Raw genomic sequence first — 22866 nt, forward strand, 5'->3', positions numbered from 1 at the left:
TAGAGGGATGAGAATGTTTCCTGTTGGTACTGGGATTGAACTCTGAGCCTTGCACTTGGCTTTTTCCCATCCTGGCTGAAAGTACCACTTAAGCCATGCCTCCATGTTCAGCTTTTTGGCTAGCTCATTTGGAGATAAGTCTTAGGAAATTTTTTTTTGCCAGGGTGGGCTTTGAACCATGGTCCTTAGATCTATCAGAGCCTCCTGAGGAGCAGCTACTGGTTCACTGCTAGTAGCAAGCAGTGAGTTGAGCTATGTGGACCAGTCCCGTTGAGTTCAAAGGGAGCACCGGTCTAACCTGCAGGAGGCGGATGTAGAAACGTCCCATGGGATTAGAAGGACACCAAATCCAGCTGCCGGGACTCCTGGAGGCATTGGGAAGACTTGACTGCAATGCATGAGTCCCTTGGCTTGCAGCTGTGGTTTCTGAGGAAAGCTGAGGTCTGGGGCAGTTTTATCCCTTGTGGGATTTTAGCTGGCTTTGCCGAACTTAGGTTGGCAGTTCGTTTTTGTGTTTCATTAATTTTCATGATTACTTTTATTGTTTTCTACTCCCCTTTTGTGTTGGCAGTTCTTCATGCCCAGTTTCACAGCCCCTTTTTCTTGTATGTGAAAGGTGGGATGGTCATTTCCTAAATGTTGTTATATAATGTGTCACAAACCTCATGATTTTAGGAAGTGAATTTTTTTTTTTTTTTTGCCTGTAGTAAATATAGTAAAGCTTCTCGAAGCCAGCTATCCAAAATTTAGGCCCTTTTGCCCCTAGAGAAGTGTGGGACCAGGAACGGAAAGGACATCGATCACCTGTCCTTCTCATCCACATAGCAAGGGGTGCCATTTCCCACTGCTCCCCATGATCGTCCCCCTGTGCAGGAGGGTGCATGGGCCTTGCTTGGGCAGCACCCACACCCAACTTGCTCTCTGCTGGCATCCTGGATACCAGCTGTCACGCAGGCCCTGTGTGCTTCCTGACTGGTGGTGTCCACGGATGTTGAAAGAGAGTTCCTCACTGGAAGGCTCTGATCCACAGCTGGAAGACCGGCTTACCCATCCTGACGCTCTCTCTCATTGGCAGCAACATGAATTGCACCTTGGACAGTTACCTAAGCACCCAGAAGGGAGGAAGATTGCTTTGTTTAGCTTCCTACTTTGTGTAGTTCGGTATTGCTTCTTATTTTATATGACTTGATTTTGAACTTATTTTATATGAATAGTTACTGTGTATGAAGACTGTTGATATTGTTAAAAATAACTCAAAGTCTTGGAGTGTCACATAAAATAAGGATACCAACTTGAACTCTGGCAAGGACCTCTGGCAAGGCAACGTTTACTTTTGCAGAAACACGGACCATCAGCCCAAAATTTGGCAAGCAAGCACCCAAAGCAAGCAGGTTGCTCCCTCGTTAGCCCTAACCCAGCAGGCCCAGCCCTCTGCTTGCATTGGCTCAGCACAGGTTCACACTCTGCAAAAGGGTGTGGTTTAATTCACAGTGGAACCAAAAATGTGAGAAGCTTTTAGCAGAATGTCTTATAAAGAACAGCTGGAAAAGGATATAACTAAAATGTGATTAACAAGGGCCAGGTCAGCTGGCCAGAGCAAGAACTTCTCAGAAAAACAATTGTCTCAACATTAGCAGGAAGGAAGCAAACTATTTGAGGCTTTTCTCACAGGATCCCACACGCCAGCGTCGCCCTGGCAGCCTGCTCCTGCCTTACTGAAAGACCGATGTGCAGGAAGGAAATTGGCTTCCTCAGCCTTCTCAATTGTTGGTGTGGTGGAATTGTCCTGATTTTGTCTGATAAGAAAGAGATGCAGTTTGATTTTGGTAGAAGCTATCTTCCTTTCTCATAAAGACTGTACATCCTGATGTGGTCTTAAGCTTCTCCAGTCCCTGTATTGAACCTGAGGCAGGAGGCTGGAGAGTTGAAGGCCCGCTTAGGTTACAAGGTGAGACCCTGTGTTCAGAAGCCAAGGGCTGGAGGGTGTAGCTCAGTGACAGAGCAGTGTTCGTGACAGAACAGTCTTCCACAGGCCCCGTGTTCTTTGTAGCATTGCAAAAGCAAAGAAGAAAGAGAAGGAGGAGGAGGAGCAAGAAGAGAAAACGACTTCCTAGTTTCCACTCTCTGGCACTGTGGAGTACTGGATTTTCTCCATGAGACAGGTCCCGAGAGCTGTGTTGCAAGAGCGGTGATGCTGCAGAGCCGGCACTTTTCCATGCCTTGGAGCTGGGGCACGTGCTGTCTGTGGCTTTCATGCTCGTGTCTGTGCTATGGGCCTGTCTTTTCCTGGGCTGGACCCTTGTCTCTTGCTGAGAGAGCTGACAAATAGGGACTGTATACATTTTCTCTTCTTTTCCTTTTTTTTTTTTTTTTTTTGTTGCTGGTTCTGGGGCTTGCACTCAGCCCTTCATTTTTTTCTGTTCAGGTCTGGTGCTCTACCACTTGAATCACAGCTCCATTTCAGGCTTTTTGGTGGTGAATTGTAGATAAGAATGTCATGGACTTTCCTGCCCAAGTTGGCTTTCAATTGTGATCCACAGATCTCAGGCGCCCGAGTAGCTAGGATGACAGGCGTGGGGCACAGGTGCATGGCTGTCTGCGTTTCCTATGCTTGCAGCTAGGTGCTTCGAGAGTGATCTGTTGGAAAAGACTCCATTCTGAGAGTAATACAGTTTTCCCTCTTTTTGAAACGAGACTTAGCTATGTTCTTGCTAGGCAGCCTTCTGAGTGCTGGGATTACAACGCTGCACTCTGAGAGATTAAGACATATTAAAGAACAGTTGTCCAGCTAAAACATTTCCTTCGACTTGGATTCCTTTCTATTCAGTTATTTATTTGCTTTTGCAGACCTGGGGATTGAATCCAGCCCCTCCTTCAAGCGCGCTACCAACTCGAGCTTTGCTCCCGGACCTTTTGTTCGTATTTTGTTTTTGAGGCAAAGTCTCAGAAGCGCATCCCAGGATGGCCTTCAACTTGCAGCCCTTCTGCCTGAATTCCACTTTGCAGGAATTACAGGCTTTGTTTCGAGCAGTACTGGGATTTGAACTGAAGATGTTGGGGTTTTTTTAGGCATGCACTCTGCCGCTTGGGTTACATTTCTAGCCCCTTATGCCTCAGTTATTTTTCAAAGATCGTCTTGTGCATTTGTGTCCCCAGGGGGCCAGCCTGAGACCATAATCCTTCTGCCTACAGTCTCCTATATAGCTGATATTACAAGGGTGTGCTGCCACACACATTTGATTGATAGGATCTTCCAGGCTTTTATAGGCTGGCCTAGGGCCACAGTCCTCTCAATTTCTGCCACCCAGGTAGCTGGGATTGGAGGGATGAGCCACTGTGAATGGCCTGACTTTTATTTTTATTTATTTATTTGTCCAGTCGTGGGGCCTGAACTCTGGGCCTGGGCGCTGTCCCTCAGCTCTTCAGCTCAAGGCTAGCGCTCTACTGCTTGAGCCACAGCGCCACTTCCGGCTTTTTTCTTTTTGCTTATGTGGTGCTGGGGAATCGAACCCAGGGCCTCATGCATGCAAGGCAAGCGCTCTACGACTGAGCCACCTTCCCAGCCCCTGACTTGTATTTTTGAGACCAGAGTTTCCTAGGTTGGTTTGGAAATTTGGTTTGTAGCCCAGGCCGCTTTAAAACTCACAGTTCTCTCATTGAATCTCGAGTTGTGAGATTATAATCCTCCCTTTAATAAAACAGCTTAAGTCACAGTAGAGGATGCTGCAAAGAAATACAGGAGACATGTGGCTGGGCTTTCTTGGAAGGGAAGATTAGAGGTGTCTTTCCATGGAAATAACCAGCCAGCTGCTTCTGCTGAGATTGAATCCGTAATTATTATTTCAGTCCCACAAGAATGACAAGGTAGCTGAAGTAGAGGTATTGCTATTATTAACATTTACAAAGATTTTTTTTTCTTTTCCTTTTTCTCTTTACTGGGATTTGAACTCACTGCATTCTCACTGGCTTTTTTCACTCAAGGATACTGCCCTACTACATGAGCCACATTTCACCTCTTGTCTCTGCTGATTAATTGCAGATATGAATCTTGGGCTTTCCTGCCTGGGCTGGCTTTGAACCACCATCCTGAGATCTCAGCTTACCTGAGTAGCTAGGATTACAGGTGTGAGCCAGTAGGCCGCTGGGGTTTTTTTTTTTTTTTTAATGTTTTAATTTTTTTTGGTAGTACCGAGTTTAAACTCAGAGCCTTGCACTTGCTAGGTAAGTACTCTGATCCTGGAGTGAGACATGCCTCCAGCCTTGTTTCAGTTTTAAATGGAGAAACAGCATTTTTAAAATTTCATTCATTCACACATCTACTTATGTAGGTTTTGCAGTACTGGAGATTAAACCCAACGCTTCCCATATACAAGACTAGCACTTTAAAAACTGAGCCATGTCCTTCTTCGGCATTAAATTTAAATTTTAAATGAAACTTGGAATTTAATAACACTCTAGTGTTTCCCCACCTCCTCCTTTTAGTTTCAACAACAGTTTAAAAATTAAAAGATCATTGATTTCTAGCAAGAGTAGAAAACATGTAAGTTGGAACACACTAATTTAGAAATCCTTCATGGATCTCCCCCAACTCCCCTACATCCAAGATACCGTTTATTCGGATAATGCAATTGCATGAATCCTTCCTGAGCTTAGCTAGGTCACCCTGCCCAGGAACCAAGGAAGAAAGCTGGATAGGAATTCGGGATACTGGAATGCTGGGTAAGCACATCAATAGCCTGGTTGTGCCCCTGTGATCCCAGCACACAAGAATTCTGCCCTTTGAACTGTGTAGGGTCTTAGCAGGGTAATGTGACTGTTTTCTCCTGTTAGGTCATCTAATTACTTACTGCTCAGTACCTGGGTGGAGACAGATTACGGTGAGCCCAGTCTCCTTCAGAGTGACACTTGGAATAATTGGCGTGTTGGGATCCCAGTTCTCGCCATATCCTCCGCATGAGAGGAGGCGGCGTGGCGTGTTTGCTTTCATCAGAGGAGGGAAGCACTTTCCCATCTTTGGATGAAGTACCGTACTTTCAGGTTTAACGGACTAGAGACAGGAATGATTGGATCCTCCTGATTCACTATTGCAATGAGAGAGCTTTAGGGGGGAAATCTCCAGAAATATCGAGAATAACGAAGGTTAGGGAGTACCTGTATGCTTGGAATAGGTTTTTAAGGGTTCTGTCTGAAACGTCAACTTGCTCAAAGATTCTCTTTGAGGGTCACTGTTCAAGGAAAAAAAAAATATGGCTGTACTGCCAAAAGATCAAAATCATGAATTTTTTTGCTCAAGGTCAGTGCTCTACCACTTGAGCCATAGCTCCCAGTTTTGGCTTTTTGGTGGTTAATTGGAGAAAAGAGCCTGGGCCGGCTTCAAGTCCCACACACATAGACACACACACACACGTATGTATATATATATATGCATATTATAAAATAATTTTATAATCTATACTATATAGAGAGCCTATATATTATAGGCATGAGCCACTGGCACCTGGCTGTCTTCCTTCCCCTCTCTGCCTACCCATCCCCCTCTTCCTGTCTTTCCTCCTTCCTCTTGGGTTGCTAAGGATGGAGCCCAGGCACGCATGCTAGGCAAGTGCTACCTGGGAGCCTCACCCGCAGCCTTATGAAGTGTGCATTTAAGCCAGCTTCCCTTGCTGGGGTTATTTGATGCAGTGATTCCCCCCACCCCTCCCCAGCAGACACTCTTGTTCAATATGCTGATTCCTTCTTGCTTCAGGGAAGCTGTAAGTGAAACTTTTTTCTCTCTGAAAATACTTGGGCATTTCACACTGTGGTGAGAATTCTCTTGTTATTTTGTTCCCATAAACTCAAGGAATGAGAAAATTAATGAGCCAGCATTTGAAAAAAAGTTACCTTGTAACTTCCTCTCCTCTTCTTGTGTTTATATCCACACTGATAAAAAGGCAACCTTGTATATAGCTAGCTAGCTCATTCTCCAGTAGCCCAGTGTCACAGATAATTGCACAGCTCCACGAAAGTGTGCATTTTCTAGTTGTTAAAAAATTGGATGCTCTGTATTTCTGGTGCCATAAAAGCAGGGTGTGTGTGTGTGTGTGTGTGTGTGTGTGTGTGTGTGTGTGTGTGTGTGTGTGTGTGTGTCCCACACCCAGGAACAGCCAGATGCTGTGCCTTAGCGTTTCCAGTCAGTGCTGGCGCTCTACCGCTTGAGCCACAACTCTACTTCTAGCCTTTGCTATTTGATTGGAGATGAAAGGCTAACAGACTTTCCTGTTAAGTCTGGCTTTGAACCTCTATCGCAGAACTCAGCCTGCTGAATAGCTAGGACTATAGGTGTGAGCTGCACCTGGCTCTCTAGAGCTTTTGAAGTGTGGACAGTGAGAGAGAATGCTGAGCCTTGGGGCTCTGTTGAAGTCTACAAAGAATGTAAAATCTGCTGGAGAAAGGGCGGCTGACATTCCCTCCAGTGCAATACATTGCAACCCTCACTGCAAGTTTGGGTCACCCAGGGAAGGGGAAGCCATGCCTTACTCTTGACACCAGCCTGAATCCAGCCTGATTAAGTCTGGGACCGGGACTAGGCCCTGGTAGCAGAGATTTTAAAGCTCACCAGGTGTTACATGGTCCCCATTCTGTAGTATTATGAGGAGGTGGTGAACCCTCTGAAAGGTGGATTCTGGTGTGGGGGGGGGACTGTGGCTTATACTTATCATCCTAACTACTCAGGAGGCTGAGCTCTGAGGATCACAGTTCAAAGCCAGCTCAGGCAGGAAAGTCTGTGAGACCCTAGTCCCTAATTAGCCACCAAAAAAGGCAGAAGTGGACATGTGGTTCAAGTGGTGAGGCACTAGACTTAAGTCACAAAGCTCAGGGGCTCGTGTCCGTGTCCTTAGTTCAAGCCCTAGGATCTGAATTTTTAAAAAAGAGGTGGTGGAACTTAGTGGAAAGAAGTGAGGTCCAGTGCCTGCACTTGGGGGGAACATTGGGATCTTACCCCCATCCCAGGTCCTTGTACCCTTCCTCCAAAGGGAACGAGGCCAAGCGTCCAGGGACTGAAAATTCTTGAGATGGAGGCAAGAATAAACCTGTGCTCCTGATAAGATAATGATCTCAGGTATTTTGTTACAGTAACACGACGCTAACCAACATACCAGCAGAGTCCAGTGTGGATGCCATGTGGGCAGTCATGGTGTTAGCATTTTAGCATTAACTGATGGCAGATTGACAGCCAGTCAGACACCAAGCATTCCCTGAAAAGCTCAACAAAGCATGTGTTCATGTGAGCAAAGGCCTACCTAGGTGTAGAACAAGCGTGTCTTCTGTGCTGGGGAGCTGCTTTGCTTTCCTTCGGGCCAGGCGAGGGGGAGAGGCTCAACCTTTGGCTGGGCTTTTGTAGTAAAGGGGTCTCATGAAGGGAAAAGGGCGTTCTCTGCTGAAGCTGGAACTCCCGGAGTTTTCAGCAGCAAATTCCAAAGCCTATGGAATGTATTTTTCTTCTTTAGAAGCCACAAGGCAAAGGAGAGAGCGACCAGCAGATAAGAGTGGACTTAAAGTTCTGCTGAGCCAGGAGGTAGAGAAACAAGCAGGCCTTCATTCTGCTGAGGCAGGATGGGGGCCTGGGATGATGAATGATGAGCCTCTGGACAGTGAAGATTTCCAGCAGTTATGGCTTACACCTGTAATCCCAGCTACCCAGGAGGCTGAGGTCTGAGGATCACAGCTCAAAGCCAGCCGGGGCAGAAAGGTCTGTGACACTTGTACCCCCACCAAAAAAGCCAGAAATGGAGCTGTATCTCAAGAGGTAGAGCACTAGCTTTGAGCAAAACATGTTCAGGGACAGCACCCAGGCCCTGAGTTCACCTCCCAGGACTGGCACGCACACACACAAAGGCTTCTCTGTGTGTGTGTGTGTGTGTGGGTGTGCATACATGTATTTTTTTCACTACTATGCAAACACCTCAGAGAAAGAATTGAAAAGGAAGAAAAACTCTGCTGGGCTGTGCTCCTAACATTTTACTGTGAAAGTGTGCAAGCCACAGGGATCTTTTTCCTGAGGGATTCTTGTTACCCTGGTGTCCTTGGCTTCTTCCTGTAAGCTCACAAGTAATTTAGGCAGTTTACTCTGAATCTCTTTGGGAGCTGTTGAAAGAGCCACTCAGAAAGAAAATGGAGCCCAGTGAGCCGAGGAGCTGGAGGTGGAGGAGGTGGTGGTGGTGGTTCTGGGGTGTGGTATTGGAGACAGCATTTCTGCTGGTTCCACCAAAAGCCCAGGGCTGACCAGGACACACAGAATGAAAGCTGTTGAAAGTATGCAGAGCCTTCCTTACAGGCCAGTGGAGTGCTGAGCTGCGCATCTCTGCCTGGGGCATCTGATTAGCTCTGTGCCTGGCTGGAGTTCTTCTGAAATTTCACCCAGCATGCCAAGCCAAGTGTCTTGGTTGGGAGGTGGGTTGCTTGCAGTGTGTCCGGCTTGGCCAGCTGGCTTTCTGCTAAAGCACTAGAGAAGAGATTCTAGCAAATCTTCCAGGAATTTATCTTCATAAAAAGAAGGGTTATCCTGTTCATCTTGCAGATTACTCTCCAAGGGGAAGAATTCAGTGACAATATTTACTGTAAATACGCTAACCACCATGCATTTTCATTGCCAAACTAGAAACAAGGAAATTTGTCCTACAATACCAAAGGTGCTAAGTTCACAGGAAAAAGGCATGGGTTGTGTATATGCACGTGTGGTTTTTTGTTTGTATGTTTTGTGTGTGTGTGTGTGTGTGTGTGTGTGTGTGTGTGTGTGTTTTGGCTTGAACTGAAGGCCTAGGCACTGTCCTTTAGTATTGTTCTGCTCGATCCTGTTGCTCTACCATGTTAGCCACATCTCCACTTCCAGTGTTTTTCTGGTGTTTTGGAGATAAGACACTCTATGGGACTTTCTTTCACAGGCTGGCTTTGAACTACCATCCTCAAATCTCAGCCTCCTGAGTAGCTGGCATTACAAGTGAGTGCCACTAACACTAGCATATAGGTGTGTATGTGGCATTGTTTTGGAAGTGACCTATCTGTGTTCCTGCCCTCCAGTGAGTGGTTTTTAGCATTTCTGAGCTGCATTTGAGGAAAAATATTACAATAATCCTTCTGAGTTGGTAGTTAGAACTGAGTTGGTACAGTCAGGGAACACACCCAGAAGGGTGGTGGCTTTTAGCAGGAGCATATGCTGGAAAAATCTTGATTTTACAAAAGAGATCTTCTTCTGGGGCTTTGGAAGGGCACCAGCCTTGCCCTAGGGACTGGATGGACTAGCCCACCTCGTTCCACCCTTCCTCTGGGTTCTGAAGAGAGGTTTTTGTTTGGAAGATAAACAACCTTTCACAGGGTAACAGACTGGTTGGAGCTGGAGTTCCCCAACATGTTTGGAATGGAGCCTGGACGCTTTGTTACACAGGCCACCTTCCCTGGAGCTACGGTGTCTCCACAGAGGTATTTTCCTGTGGCTCCTGACAGCCTGCAGATCTGGTAGAGGTGGGTAAGGGAGCATGTGGAAGTTGGAGCCAGAAGCCCCATGAAGACTGAGGCTCAAGGTAGCTGACATGAAGTAGATAAGCTTTGAATTCCTTTGTCCCAGCCTTGCTCTCCTCTTGACAGGTGACCTCAGATAAAATAGGAACTAAGCTCTGTAAAATGGGTGTGAAAGCCTTGTAGCATTGTTTCTGGTGTCTGAAGCTTCATCTACGGCCTGGCTCTTAGACAATGCTCAGTAGAATAGAACCAGAAATGGTTAAGAGCATTTCAGACCCCCACCGAGGCAGGCATCTTTGAAAGATCTGTCTTCCCTCTATAGCTGTCCTTCCAGGACATCGGTGACTTCCCTCCGCCTTTCTTCTCTTTCTTCCTGGTTTTTTTTTTTTTTTTTTTTTTTTTGTGCTGCAACTGGGGCTTGAAATCAGAGCCTTGAGCTCTCACTTGACTTTTGCTCAAGGCTGGTACTGTAATGACCTTGGAGTGAAGAAAATCCACGAAGGCACGGGCAAAGGTGACAAGGAGTTTTCTTTGGCTGGCCGTGACTACCTCTTCCTGGGAGCACGGAGAGCAGTCCCAGCCTCCAGTGGGGCACAGTTTATATAGGTCAGAACCACACGCAGGTGGTGGTTTCCAGAGGCTCAAAGATCACTGGGGTGGAGATATTTTTCCGCTGTGGTCAGGACCAGGCAGACTGCATTCTGGAGGCCAGAGATTCAGGATTAGAATTGGGGGTTATCAATGCCATTTGTGGCATTTGGCTATTTAGTTGGAGATAAGAATCTCACAGACTTTTCTGCTCAGGCTGGCTTGGAAACCACGATCCTTAGATTTCAGCCTCTTGAGTCACTAGGATTACAGGTGTGTTCTTTTTCTTTTGAAACTTAATGGAGGCACATAATTTCCAAAATTGCCACCCTCTTAAAGTTCACCCAGTTTAAGCATCCAGTTTTGCGGCTTTTAGTAAATTCTGAATTGTAGACCCATTGCCACAATCCAATTTCAGAACCTTTCCACCACCATTGTTCGTCCCCTAGAGGCCCTAAGTTCAAGCCCCAGTATGAACATCACATACACACTAAGTTGATCCACAGTGTAGAAGGTATATGGTGGTTCTTTCTGCTGTTATTGAATAATACTGTTCTCGTGTGAGCACGGATCACATCTGGTTCATCTATTCCCCAGCTAATGGGGGTTTTCCTTCTTTCTCCTGCCCCAGAACTGTGTGGGCAGTTCACCACCCTCTCTGGGTCCAAAGGACATGGGCCAGGCTTTAGGAGTGTCTAAGTTTGTGGCTTGGGGGAGGGAGATCATTAAAGTTCTTAGACTATAAACCCCATCTTTGCTTTGTGCTCCGGGATGGCTTTTTAAATATGTATTATAGGATTGTTAGGAAAATCTAATAAGCCAAGTAATGTGAAAAATGTGTTTCATATTGCCTCTCCCTGACCCCAGGAAGTAACCTTTAATTCTTGTCATATAGAGAAAAAGCTGCATCTTCATTAACCTGACAATGGAATGGACAAAGCCCTCTGTATATTCCCTGGGTGGTTTCTCAGGAGATTAAGACCATATGCTCTTCCCAGATCCTGGCCTGTCCAGTCTCCTCATCCCATCTCCATGGTGAGGAATGTGTAAGGTAACCTGGAGAAACGATCATTACTTCGAAAGTGTGGCCGTGGCCTGTACTCTGCAATAGTTGTTCATAGTTTTGTCCTTGTTTTCATTTGTAAAGACCAAAGCAGGTAGTTAGGCACCTGCTGTGTGGGCCAGGTGTCTCATGCTTTATCTGCTTGATCCAAGATACTGCCCTGTACCCCTTTCTTTTTTGTGTGGCAATACTAAGGCTGAACTCAAGACCTGGCATTTTCCCTTGGCTTATGTTGCTCAAGGCTAACACTGTACCACTTCACCAACCCTTTTTTTTTTTTGCTGGTTAATTGGAGCTAAGCATCTCAGGGCCTTTTCTTCTGCCTGGGGCTAGCTTTGAACCAGGGTCCTTATATGTCAGCTTCCTGAGTAGCTAGGATTATAGTCATGAGCCACTGGCACCCAGTTCCTACTTGGGTTTCTATAGCAACAAGGTTGCCTGGGAAGGGTTGTATTTTCCACCAGTCCCCTTCTGGGGCAGTGTGTTCAAGGGATTGATCACCTTTTTTGTAACCAGATCTGGAATGGGGCTTGTCTTGTCATAAGGGCAGAGAATTCCCTCTATGGCTGTGTAAACTGTCAGTGCAGTTGAGGTGATAAACAAAGCCTACCACCCACTTTAGAATTCTCACCCTTCTGTGTGATGTACCAGCCTGTACTTTCTGCCACTGGGAGTCAGAGTGTCCTTTTTAGATTGTGTGTGTGTGTGTGTGTGTGTGTGTGTGTGTGTGTGTGTGTGTGTGTGTGTGTGTGCTAGTCCTGGGGCTTGGACTCAGGGCCTGGGCACTATCCCTGAGCTTTTTTGCTCAAAGCCAGCACTCTACCACTTTAGCCACAGGTCCACTTTTGGCTTTTTAGTAGGTAATTTTGAGATAAGACTCTCATGGACTTTCCTGCCTGGCTTGGCTTTGAACCACAACACTCAGATCTCAACTAGGATTACAGGTGTGAGCCACCGACACTCAGTCTTTTCTGAAATATTATACAAATGGCCTTTTATAGCAAATCACTTCTTCGGCCTGGTCCCTTTCACTCCAAGGTTTGTCCTTGTCAAATCTGTCTGTGCCTCATTTCTGTTGGTTGCTGTGGACTGTGAGGACTATGAGGGGTCCAACTGGCACCTCACATGCCGGTAGGTTTTCTTTTTTCTTTTGAGCCAGTCCCAGGGCTTGACCTCAGAGTCTGGGTGCTGTTCCTGAGCCTTGTTGTTTAGGGCTAACATTTCTAGCTTTTTCTTTTGGTGTTTCATTGGAGATAAGAGTCTCACAGACGTTTCTGCCCAGGCTGGCTTTGAACCTTAATCCTCAGATCCTCAGATCTTGGTTTCCTGAGTAGCTAGGGTTACGGGCGTGAGCCACCAGTACCCTGGCTTGGAATGTTTTCTTTTACTTTTACTATTTCTGTTTTAGAAAACAGTTGAGGAGAACCAAGACAATTTCTCTTGTTTATAGAGATCATGCTTCCCCTTGAAGGCCAGCATCGATCGTGCTTTGTCGTGTGTGTGTGTGTGTGTGTGTGTGTGTGTGTGTGTGTGCGCGTGAGAGAGAGAGAGAGAGAGAGAGAGAGAGAGAGAGAGAGAGAGAGAGAGAGAGAGAGAATGAGAATGAATCCAGGGCCTCATGCATGCTAGGCAAGTGTTCAGCTGCAGAGCTATATCCATAACCCTGCTCTTTTCTTCCTCTGATTCCTGAGTTCATTTAAATGCCAAAGAACACTACAACCTTGACTGCCTTACTTTCCAAGTTTAGATAAGACTTTTTTTTCTGCCATATTTGAGGTCATTGGAGAAAAGGTCTCCGTTTTATCACCAGCAGAAGAACATGGAAAGTTTTCAGGTTGTTAAGGGGTATAAAGTTAATTTGGAGAGAGTAGGCATGGGCGTACACTCCCCTTCAATGCAGCGTTTCCAAAGCCCCATTTAAAAATTTCAAGAATGTATATACTGAGAGGAAATCTTACGATGAACACACAGTAACTGGGCTCCAGTGGCTCACAGCTATAATCCTAGCAGTTTAGGTGGGTGAGATCTAAGGATCCAGGTTTAAAGCTAACCTGGGCAGAAAAGTCTGTCAGGCTCTCATTAGCCACCAAAAAACCGGATGGAAGTATTGCGTGAAGAGCTGGCTTTGAGCGAAGTGAGGGGGCAGTGCCCCAGTCTGGAGTTCAAGTCCCAGTGCCGAGTGAGAATTTGTTAAAATTCCTATGCATATTTGACAGAAAACAAAACTTTCACCCAATGGCCCAGATCCATTGCTGCTGGTATTTTTTTTTCACAGTTGCTAAGTGAAAACAGATTCAAGGGTTCTATGGAATTGTTCTTATTTTGAACAGTTACATAGTTCAAGCTGCCGTTTATGAGGAGTTTATAGTAGAAAAACTGCTTCTAATTTAATGTGAAGCTACATGTGCCACAGGGAAGGAGATAGCATACCAAGATGCCAAATTGTGTGGCTCTGTGACTTCAGGTAAACACTGCTGCGGCAAATACTAGCTTACAAGAAAGCAGATAAATATTATACCCAACTTGATTTGTAAAACACCGCCTTTCCCTCTGTATTTCTGAAGTTTGAAATATTTCTCTTGTTGTAGTAAAAAAAAAAATTCTTTGTACTGGCATGACTATTAATATAGTACAATGATATACATATATTTGCACATGTATATATATATATATGTATATATATATAAAAGGAATTTCACGATGCATAAAAATCCTACACATGAGCATTGTACAAATTATTTTTTGTCCCAGTACTGGGGCCAAAACTCAGGGCCTTGAGATCTCCCCTTAGCCTTTCTGCTTGAGATTGGTGCTCTACCATTTAAGCCTTAGTTCCACTTCTGGCTTTTAGCTGGTTAACTGGAAGTAAGAGTCTCTTGGATTTTTCTTGTTGGAGAGTGGCTTTGAACTGCCATCCTCAGATTTCAGCTTCCTAAGTAGCTAGGATTATAGGCATGAGCCACCAGCACCAGCCAGGCATGTTTTATACTTGTGTTGGTCCTGGTATTTTTTTTTTTTCTTTTTGGTTGAGCAGGCACCTAGGGTATTATGAGAAGCAGCATCAATTGAGTAGAAGCCCAGGGCACTATGGGAACAAGAACTACATGATGGACTTCATGTTATCTGCCACGTATGTCTGGCCACTTTTTAATCCCTATCTAATTGTTTTTCTTGTCTCTCACCACACAAAAAGCTAACAAGCCACCCAGGCTCAGGAATGCCCTGACATTCCACAGCTGGGTTGAGGTCAGGACCTAGGATGCCTCTTGGTTGTGTCTGTTTCTAGCTCTGTCTACCCCCTCTATTTTCCTTTCCTGGGAATGAGGCGGGCCTAGCTGGGAGGAAGGTTATTGGCAGAAGGAGGAAAAAGCTGGAATTTGTTCCCAGAGTTGACTGAGGCTTCCGTTGCTCCCTTTGTTGGCTCCTCCCTTTGAGGACATGGGGACATAGTCTGGTCCATCAGTAACCTAAAAGATCAGGGGCTGGGAAGGTGGCTCAGTGGTAGAGCGCTAGCCTTGCATGCTCGAGGCCCTGGGTTCGATTCCTCAGCACCACATAAGCAAAAAGAAAAAAGCCAGAAGCGGCGCTGTGGCTCAAGTGTTAGAGCGCTAGCCTTGAGCTGAAGACCTGAGGGACAGCGCCCAGGCCCAGAGTTCAGGCCCCACGACTGGACCCCCCCCCCCCCAAAAAAAAAAAAAAGAAACCTAAAAGATCAGTTACAGCTGGTTAGAACTGAGGGGACCAGTTTTTCTCATTATTAGCATGTTACCCTGGTACATGCATCCAAGCAATGAATCAGTCGATGTTATTAGATTATATTTTGTTACCTGAAGCCCATACTTTATTCTGATTTCCTTAGTTTCCCCTGAAAGGCCTTTTTCTGTTTAAGTATTTTATCCCAGGACACCACAATACATTTAATCTCGCACTGCTTAGGTATTTGGAAACTGCTGGGAATTTTTCTGATTTTTTTTTTTTTTAAAAAATGGTACAGTGAGGTTTGATTTGGTGAGAAGAAGACTACTGAGAAATAAAGGGCCATTTTCATACACATTTTATTTATATTTAATCTCCTCCCCCCATATATTCCATCCATCCTGTATCCATCTATCTGGTTATAAATGCATTTTTTTCTCTCTTGGTTTTCTGTTTTCTTTACCCCTTCCCTCCGCCTCCCTTTCCCTTCCCTTCCCTTCCAAGCTATTAGAGCAGCCATAGGCCGAATATAAATGGAAACGTGTGGCTGCTTTAATAAATATTTATAAACACAGGTGGCAGGCTGTCGTTTGCCAACCCTTCTTCTACTGCAGGACTGGTGGTTTTTTTTTTTTTCCCCCTTGGGATTTCTTTTTTCTCATCTAGGAGAGTGTCTCATTTGTTCAGTTATTGAGTATCTACTCGGGGTCCTCCTCTGCTTTGTAGTCATCCAAGACTGTTAGGGAATGTTTTGGAGAGATGTCGAGCCACCCCTGAGCTGGCCTGAGCAACTAGTCAGGGTTCCAGTTCTCCCTAACAGCTTCCCCCCTCCCCCCCCAAAGACCTAGCTTTCCAAAACTACAGGGAGTCTTTTCAAGCTACCCTCCACGGCCCCCTCTTGCTTTTTTTTTTTTTGTTGTTCTTTTTTGGAAAACACAGAAAAGAAGCCTTTTATGTGTTTAGTTACTTGGAAGGATGGGGGGGGGGGGGGGAAGAAGAAGCATTTCCTGAAGGAGAAGGCTCCTGGGAGCCTGAGCCACCCTCCTGGGTTCCCCTCCCTCTCCTTGCTGCCTGTGTCTAGGCCTCGCCATCTCCTGATCTGCTTTTCTCAGACAAGTTCTGCTGCACGAATTGAGAACGGTTATTGCAGGCCCGCTGCACACGAGGTGGAAAGAGCCCCCCCCCCCGCTCCGCAGATGGACAAGACGACATTCACAAGGACAAGGACGGCTCCGTGCTCTGCCCTGAGGGTGGGTGGGAGGGTGTGGGTAACAACCTTCCCCTTCCAGGACCGTTCTCACGCCTTGATGATCTCGTTCTCACGCCTTGGATCTCGTTCTCACGCCTTGGATCTCGTTCTCACGCCTTGGATCTCGTTCTCACGCCTTGAATCTCGTTCTCACGCCTTGGCCTTGGATCTGGTTTTCTTGCCTTGGATCTCTTTCTCATGCCTTAGATCTCGTTCTCACACCTTGGATCTCGTTCTCACGCCTTGGCCTTGGATCTGGTTTTCTCGCCTTGGATCTCGTTCTCACGCCTTGGATCTCGTTCTCACGCCTTGATGATCTCGTTCTCACGCCTTAGATCTCGTTCTCACGCCTTGGATCTCGTTCTCACGCCTTGATGATCTCGTTCTCACGCCTTAGATCTCGTTCTCACGCCTTGGATCTCGTTCTCACGCCTTGGATCTCGTTCTCACGCCTTGGGTCTCGTTCTCACGCCTTGGCCTTGGATCTGGTTTTCTCGCCTTGGATCTCGTTCTCACGCCTTAGATCTCGTTCTCACGCCTTGGATCTCGTTCTCACGCCTTGATGATCTCGTTCTCACGCCTTAGATCTCGTTCTCACGCCTTGGATCTCGTTCTCGCTTTCCGCTTTCACTTTCTCTTGGTCTCGGTGCCCATGCGCGCACCCTGGCTCTCGTGGATTGGCTCTCCTTGGCTCTCCTTGGCTCTCGCTCTTTTTCCATCCTTGCTCACAGGTTAGACGTGTTGAACACAGGTTTGGGTTCTGTGTGTTCCCTTGTGACGCGTGCCTGGTGGCTGCTCTCTGGCTCTGTTTCCAGGAAAGGAACTGTATTCTTTCAGCTCCTCTGCAACCATGTCAGGATTCACTTTGGTTACTTCTGGCCATCACTGATTCTGTGTCTGACCCAGTGGATGGTTACAAAGTTTTGGGGGTATTTCACAGCAAGACATGGTGACTTGCCACTTTCATAAGGGACAGTCCAACCGCTAGAAGAGTACCTTTGATCTGTTGGTTTGTTCAGGCTCTTAACCACTTACATTGTTTTATGCTTGTGTTGGTTCTAGGTCAATGTCCACAAAACGAGGCAAATCTCTTTGCAGAATAGCCTGACAGGCCGGGTTTTTAACTTTCAGCCCCCCCTAGTGAAAAGAACTTAGGCCTTCAAATTGTATCTCAAGCTCTTCTGCCCTTTTAGTAGTTGGGATTTATTTCTATTACAAGATGATGGCCGTGTGTTTATGCTGGGGAGAAGGATCTACTTTAAGGATCGTAAAAGACCAAGTCTGATAGATGAGAATGCTCGGGGGCGGGAAGCGGGGAGGCACTGGAACTTGAACTCAGGGCTTCACACTTATTTCTCTACCCACTTGAACCCATGTGACTAGCCCAGGAAAGTTGTCTGTAAACAGATTTTTGCAGCGCGTGATCATAGTGTGTTGGAATGTAGCATGCACCAAGACAGGAGACATTTTTGTTGTTGTCACAAGAACTACATGACTCTGGATATAGCAAGGACATATCCAACCAATTTTCAAGGTATTCAGAATAAGTATACACGGGACAGATAGTGTTATGGGGGCAACTAAGTTGCAACCCAGTCAAAGGGAAAACAAAGATGCAGGGTAAGTAAGGAGAACCTTTTATCCCCAATCTAACTGGCCAACCATCCACTATGGCTGTTTCTAAGAAGTCTGGCAATCCTTGGCCAGGATTCAGATATGAAAGATACATGGCATTTACCTAGGCACAGTGGCTCAGTGTTGTAATCATAACTACCTAGGAGGCAAAGATCTAGGAATCATACCTGGAGATGATCCTGTGTAAAAAGAAGTTTGAATATTTCTTTGTTGCTTTGTATGTCCCTCCCCCATGGCATAACCCCTGCTTTCACTATTTGATGTTGCTATAATTTGTGGAGGGGAAGGTGGACCCATTTCAACAATGACATGTACAAGACGTGATGTTGAAAAACGAACATTACAACTTTGTCACCGGGAAGTGGGGGAGATGGGAAGGGAGGAGGCAACAATGCTTGATAAGAAATGTGCTCATTACCTTGCCCATGTAATTGTAACCCCTCTGTACGGTATTTTCACAATAAAAAAATTTCAGTGACAAAACAAAAGTTAGAAAGCCTGCATCTCTACCAGTTGCCAGGCACAGCAACACATGCCTTGTCATCCCTAGGGACGTAGAGAAGGGCCATGTGTGGGTGTAGTGGTGTATGGCACTTCATTAATCTCCAGCAACACAGGGAAACATAAATAGAAGAATTGAAATCCAGGCCACCCAACATGAAGTAAGATTCTATCTTGGAAAAAAACCACACAAGAAAGACTAGTAGAGTGGCTCAAATGGCAGAATACCTGATTAGATTAGCAAGCTCTAGGCGCTGAGTTCAAATCTATAAAGAAAAGGAAAAGATGGTTACCTGGAATTAGTTTTATCGTGGTCCTCAGTGATTTTAGAGCTTGTATTCTGATTGTGTGTGTGTGTGTACGTACGTATGTACGTACGTACGTGTGTACCTGTACCTGTCCTGGGATTTGAACTCAGGGCCTAGGCCCTATCCCTAAGCTTTTTCTACTCCTGGCTTGCACTCTGCCACTTGAGCCACACCTCCACTTCCAACTTTTTAAGCTGGTTAGTTGGAGATAAGAGTCTCACTGCCTTCTGCCCAGGCTGGCTTGAAATAGCAATCCTCAGATCTCAGCCTCCTTGGGTATTGAATGGTATTGATTAAAACAAAAATCTGTGACTGCCTAGAATGGCAGCAAAGGGTGCGTGCATGCGCGTGCATGGGTGTGTGTGTATGCATGCAGTCTTTGATGTTCTTTATGTCACTGTCGTGTTCCATTAATTTTTTCTAAGGACCAAGTTGGGAGTCTCCTGAGGATGACAACAAATGACAGGCCCACACATTGCTGGACTTTTGATGTAGTTGTTTATCTAATTTTTAAAAACAAGGAGGAGGGAGGTTACAACATGACAATAAAGCAAGTTGATAGCTTACTTATTTATTGGTGGTTCCGTGAGAGTTCATTATCTCTTCAGAAGCAGACAAGCAAGGACTGGATTCTTGGCTTTGTGACAGAGTGCTTGCTCAGCATGTGTGACTTCCAGCCGCAGCACTTGGGTGTGGGGACGCAGAGAGTGATTAGTTGGTGTTGGCTTCCTGGCTCCATTCTCCCCCTGGTTCTCATTCCTTTATGGAAAAGATCTACTTGTGGGTAGGTATTGGTGGGAGGGACTGTAACTACCTCCCACCTTAGGGTCAGCCTAGTAAGTCCCTTTGTATCCTGTCCCCTGTAGAACTGGGTGATGCCTTGACCTTCTCTTTGCCAGTCTTTGCTTTGTTAGATTTTACCTGTACTTGTGAGAGTAAGGAGAGATGCTTGGATAATTTGCCCATTCACCTTCCCTCCCCCTGCAATGCCTACCATTTGAGCTGTAGCTCCACTTTTGGCATTTTGGTGATTAATTGGAAATAAGAGTCTTACGCCTTTCCCACCCTGGCTGACTTTGAATTTTCATCCTCAGATCTCAGCCTTCTGAATAGCTGGGATTATAGATTTGAGCCTCAGCTTTGTGATCACTTTTTGAAGACAGCCCTAAGCTATGTCAGGTGAAAGCTTTCTCTCCATCCCTTTGTCCATTCCAATCTCCCTGCTTACCTTTTCTCTCTTTCTACTTTACTATTTTTTGGGGGGTCGTTCGTGAGGCTTGAACTCTGGGCTCAGGTGCTATCCCTCAGCTCTTCAGCTCAATGTGATCGCTCTATCGCTTGAGCCACAGCGCCACTTCCGGTTTTCTATTGTTTTTTTTTGGAGATGAGTCTCACAGACTTTCCTGCCTGGGCTGGCTTTGAACCATGATCCTCAGATCTCAGCCTCCTGAGTAGCTAGGATGACAGGTGTGAGCCACTGGCGCCCAGCCACTTTCTCCATTTTAAAATGTCTATTTACTACTCACCTCTTTCTTCACCTTTCTTCCTTTGTTTCTTTGTCTAGTAGTCCTTCCTTCAGAGTACTTTCTCTAGTGTTCACTTCTCCAATGCATTGTTAAACTGAGAAACGTATTAAGCAAAAATAATTTGGGGATGAGAGACAGAGCCTTAAAAAATAGTGTAGAGGGATGCGAATGTTTCCTGTTGGTACTGGGATTGAACTTTGAGCCTTGCACTTGGCTTTTTCCCATCCTGGCTGAAAGTACCACTTAAGCCATGCCTCCACGTTCAGCTTTTTGGCTAGCTCATTGGAGATAACAGTCTTAGGGACTTTTTTTTTTTTTTTTTTTTGCCAGGGCTGGCTTTGAACCATGGTCCTTAGATCTATCAGAGCCTCCTGAGGAGCAGCTACTGGTTCACTGCTAGTAGCAAGCAGTGAGTTGAGCTATGTGGACCAGTCCCGTTGAGTTCAAGGGGAGCACCGGTCTAACCTGCAGGAGGCGGATGTAGAAACGTCCCATGGGATTAGAAGGACACCAAATCCAGCTGCCGGGACTCCTGGAGGCATTGGGAAGACTGACTGCAATGCATGAGCCCCTTGGCTTGCAGCTGTGGTTTCTGAGGAAAGCTGAGGTCTGGGGCAGTTTTATCCCTTGTGGGATTTTAGCTGGCTTTGCCGAACTTAGGTTGGCAGTTCGTTTTTCGCCTGTTTCACTAATTTTCATGATTACTTTTATTGTTTTCTATCCCCCCCTTTTGCATCGGAAGTTCTTCGTGCTCAATTTCTTTCCCTTCCAATTATTTTGATCATTTATCATATATTTATTGTAGAGGTGATGAATGGGGGCGGGGTTATTACAGTTTTATAAGTAAGGTAATGCATACATTTTTTGAACACTGCTGCCTCTCCCTCTTTTTCTCCTGCTTACCCCTCCCCGCTCCCCACCAGTTGTAACGTTCATTTCCAACATAGTGTCTAGTGTGTATCGTTGTTACACTAGTTCATCCTTTGTCCTGCTATTTCTGTGATTTCCTTCCCTTCCATGGATCAGATAAGCTTATATACAAGCCATAGGGTACAGAAAACTAAAACAGAAAAAAAAATAGAAATAACTGTAAACAGAACATAATAAGAACCTCTTTTTTCCAATTTTTGGAGTTCATTTTAATCCATTTCATTATATATGGTCCTAGAATATTCTTTTTTTTTTGCCGATTCTGGAGCTTGAACTCAGGGCCTGGTGCTGCTCCTGAGCTTTGTTTGCTTAAGCTAGTGCTCTACCACTGGAGCCATAGTTCCACTTTCTGCTTTTTAGTGCTAAATTGGAGATAAGAGTCTCATGGGTTTTCCTGCCTGGACTGGCTTTGAATTGTGATTCTCAGATTTCAGCTACCAGCACTTTATTTTCCCCCATTTTTTGAGCACAGTGATAAGTATCCCAATTTTACAGGTAAATTGTGTGTGTGTACATGTGCGTGTAACCACAACCCCCCTCCTCCCCCAGCATCAACATTTGTCCCTAAAAGGACTGACATGGAGTCTAGGACAGGAGATGCAGGCTAGAGAGATGAGGCTGCTGCCTGTTTTTAAACGGCTCAGAGGAAACTGGGGGTAGAGGCTCAGTAACCAGCAATGCTTAAAAAAAAATCAGTAATCAATCCGGGCACCAATGGCTCATGCCTGTAGTCCTAGCTATTCAGGAGACTGAGATCTGAGGCTTGAAGCTAGCCTAGCCATGAAAGGCCATGAGACTCTTAGCTCCAATTAACCACCCAGAAAAGCTGCAGGTGGAGCTGTGGCTCAAGTGGTAGAGCTGTAGTCTAAAGCAAAAAAATCTCAGGGGCCGCACCCAGGTCCTGAGTTCAAGCCCCCGGACTGGCTCCTAACAATAACAACAAGAAGGTTTCATAGACTTCCTGTCCAGGCTGGCTTAGAACTCTAATTCTCAGACCTCAGCCTTGCGAATTGCTAATATTACAGGCATGAACCACCTGCATCTAGCCTTGAGACTCTTACCTCCAACTAATCATCGAAAAGAGGGAAAGAGAATTTACAGCTTAAGCTCAAAAGTGCTCGCCTTGAGCAAAAAAAAAAGCTAAAGGACAGTATCCAGGTCCTGAGTTCAGGCCCCAGTAATGGCACACACATACAAATTATCAGCCTTAAAGGAAAAATAACTTGGATTCAAATAACTTGAATTACAAAGCATTGTGAAACACCAGTGCATTTTAGGGAAGAATTGTTCAGGCTACCTATGTGCATCCTAGGCTCCTCAGGAGGTCATTGGGAACGCTGGACTAGACATTTTTCTCCCAAGATTCCACTTGCCTTCTCCCTCCCAGCTCCCAGGCCTTCTCCTACACACAGGCTGGTGGCTCTGCCCCGCTGCAGAACTGGCTGTTGGGTTGCATTCTATGCAGCATCACCAGGCATCCTGTCTTTGTTCAAGGCCTGAGCAGAGGGAAAGGGTGGTCCCAGACATATATACCCTTTGATTGCAGACAAAGGCTGCTGCTCTTCTGAGGCCTCCAACTGACTTCTGCTCCCTCTTCCTCTGCCTGACTTCCTTGAGGGCAGAGCTAAGCTTCCTAATGCCACTCTACTGTGGATTCAGACAGCGGGGAGGGTAAGGCTGCACGCCACCTTTGATGGTCTGATGTTAGTGATGGAGGGGTAGTAGTTGTGGATGCAACATCATTTCCAAAAATGGCAGTCAGGGATTGCAGAGTGATTGGCAATGTTGAATGGAAGCAAGGGGGGGGGGAGGCAGAAGGAGAGAGAGAGATCTCCAGAGTCAACATCAACCCTAGAGAAGTATGAAGGTTGG

The 22866-nt window shown here is 45.9% G+C and overlaps 1 protein-coding gene across 1 annotated transcript in view; it reads left to right on the top strand.

Annotated features, from left to right (window-relative positions):
• The window catches only part of Shroom2 (shroom family member 2), a 106849-nt gene that overhangs the window by 20074 nt on the left and 63909 nt on the right, over positions 1 to 22866 (top strand).

This window comes from Dipodomys spectabilis, unplaced genomic scaffold, assembly GCF_019054845.1.
Source record: "Dipodomys spectabilis isolate Male_0828 unplaced genomic scaffold, ASM1905484v1 ptg000061l, whole genome shotgun sequence".
In the NCBI taxonomy this organism is placed as follows: Eukaryota; Metazoa; Chordata; class Mammalia; order Rodentia; family Heteromyidae; genus Dipodomys; species Dipodomys spectabilis.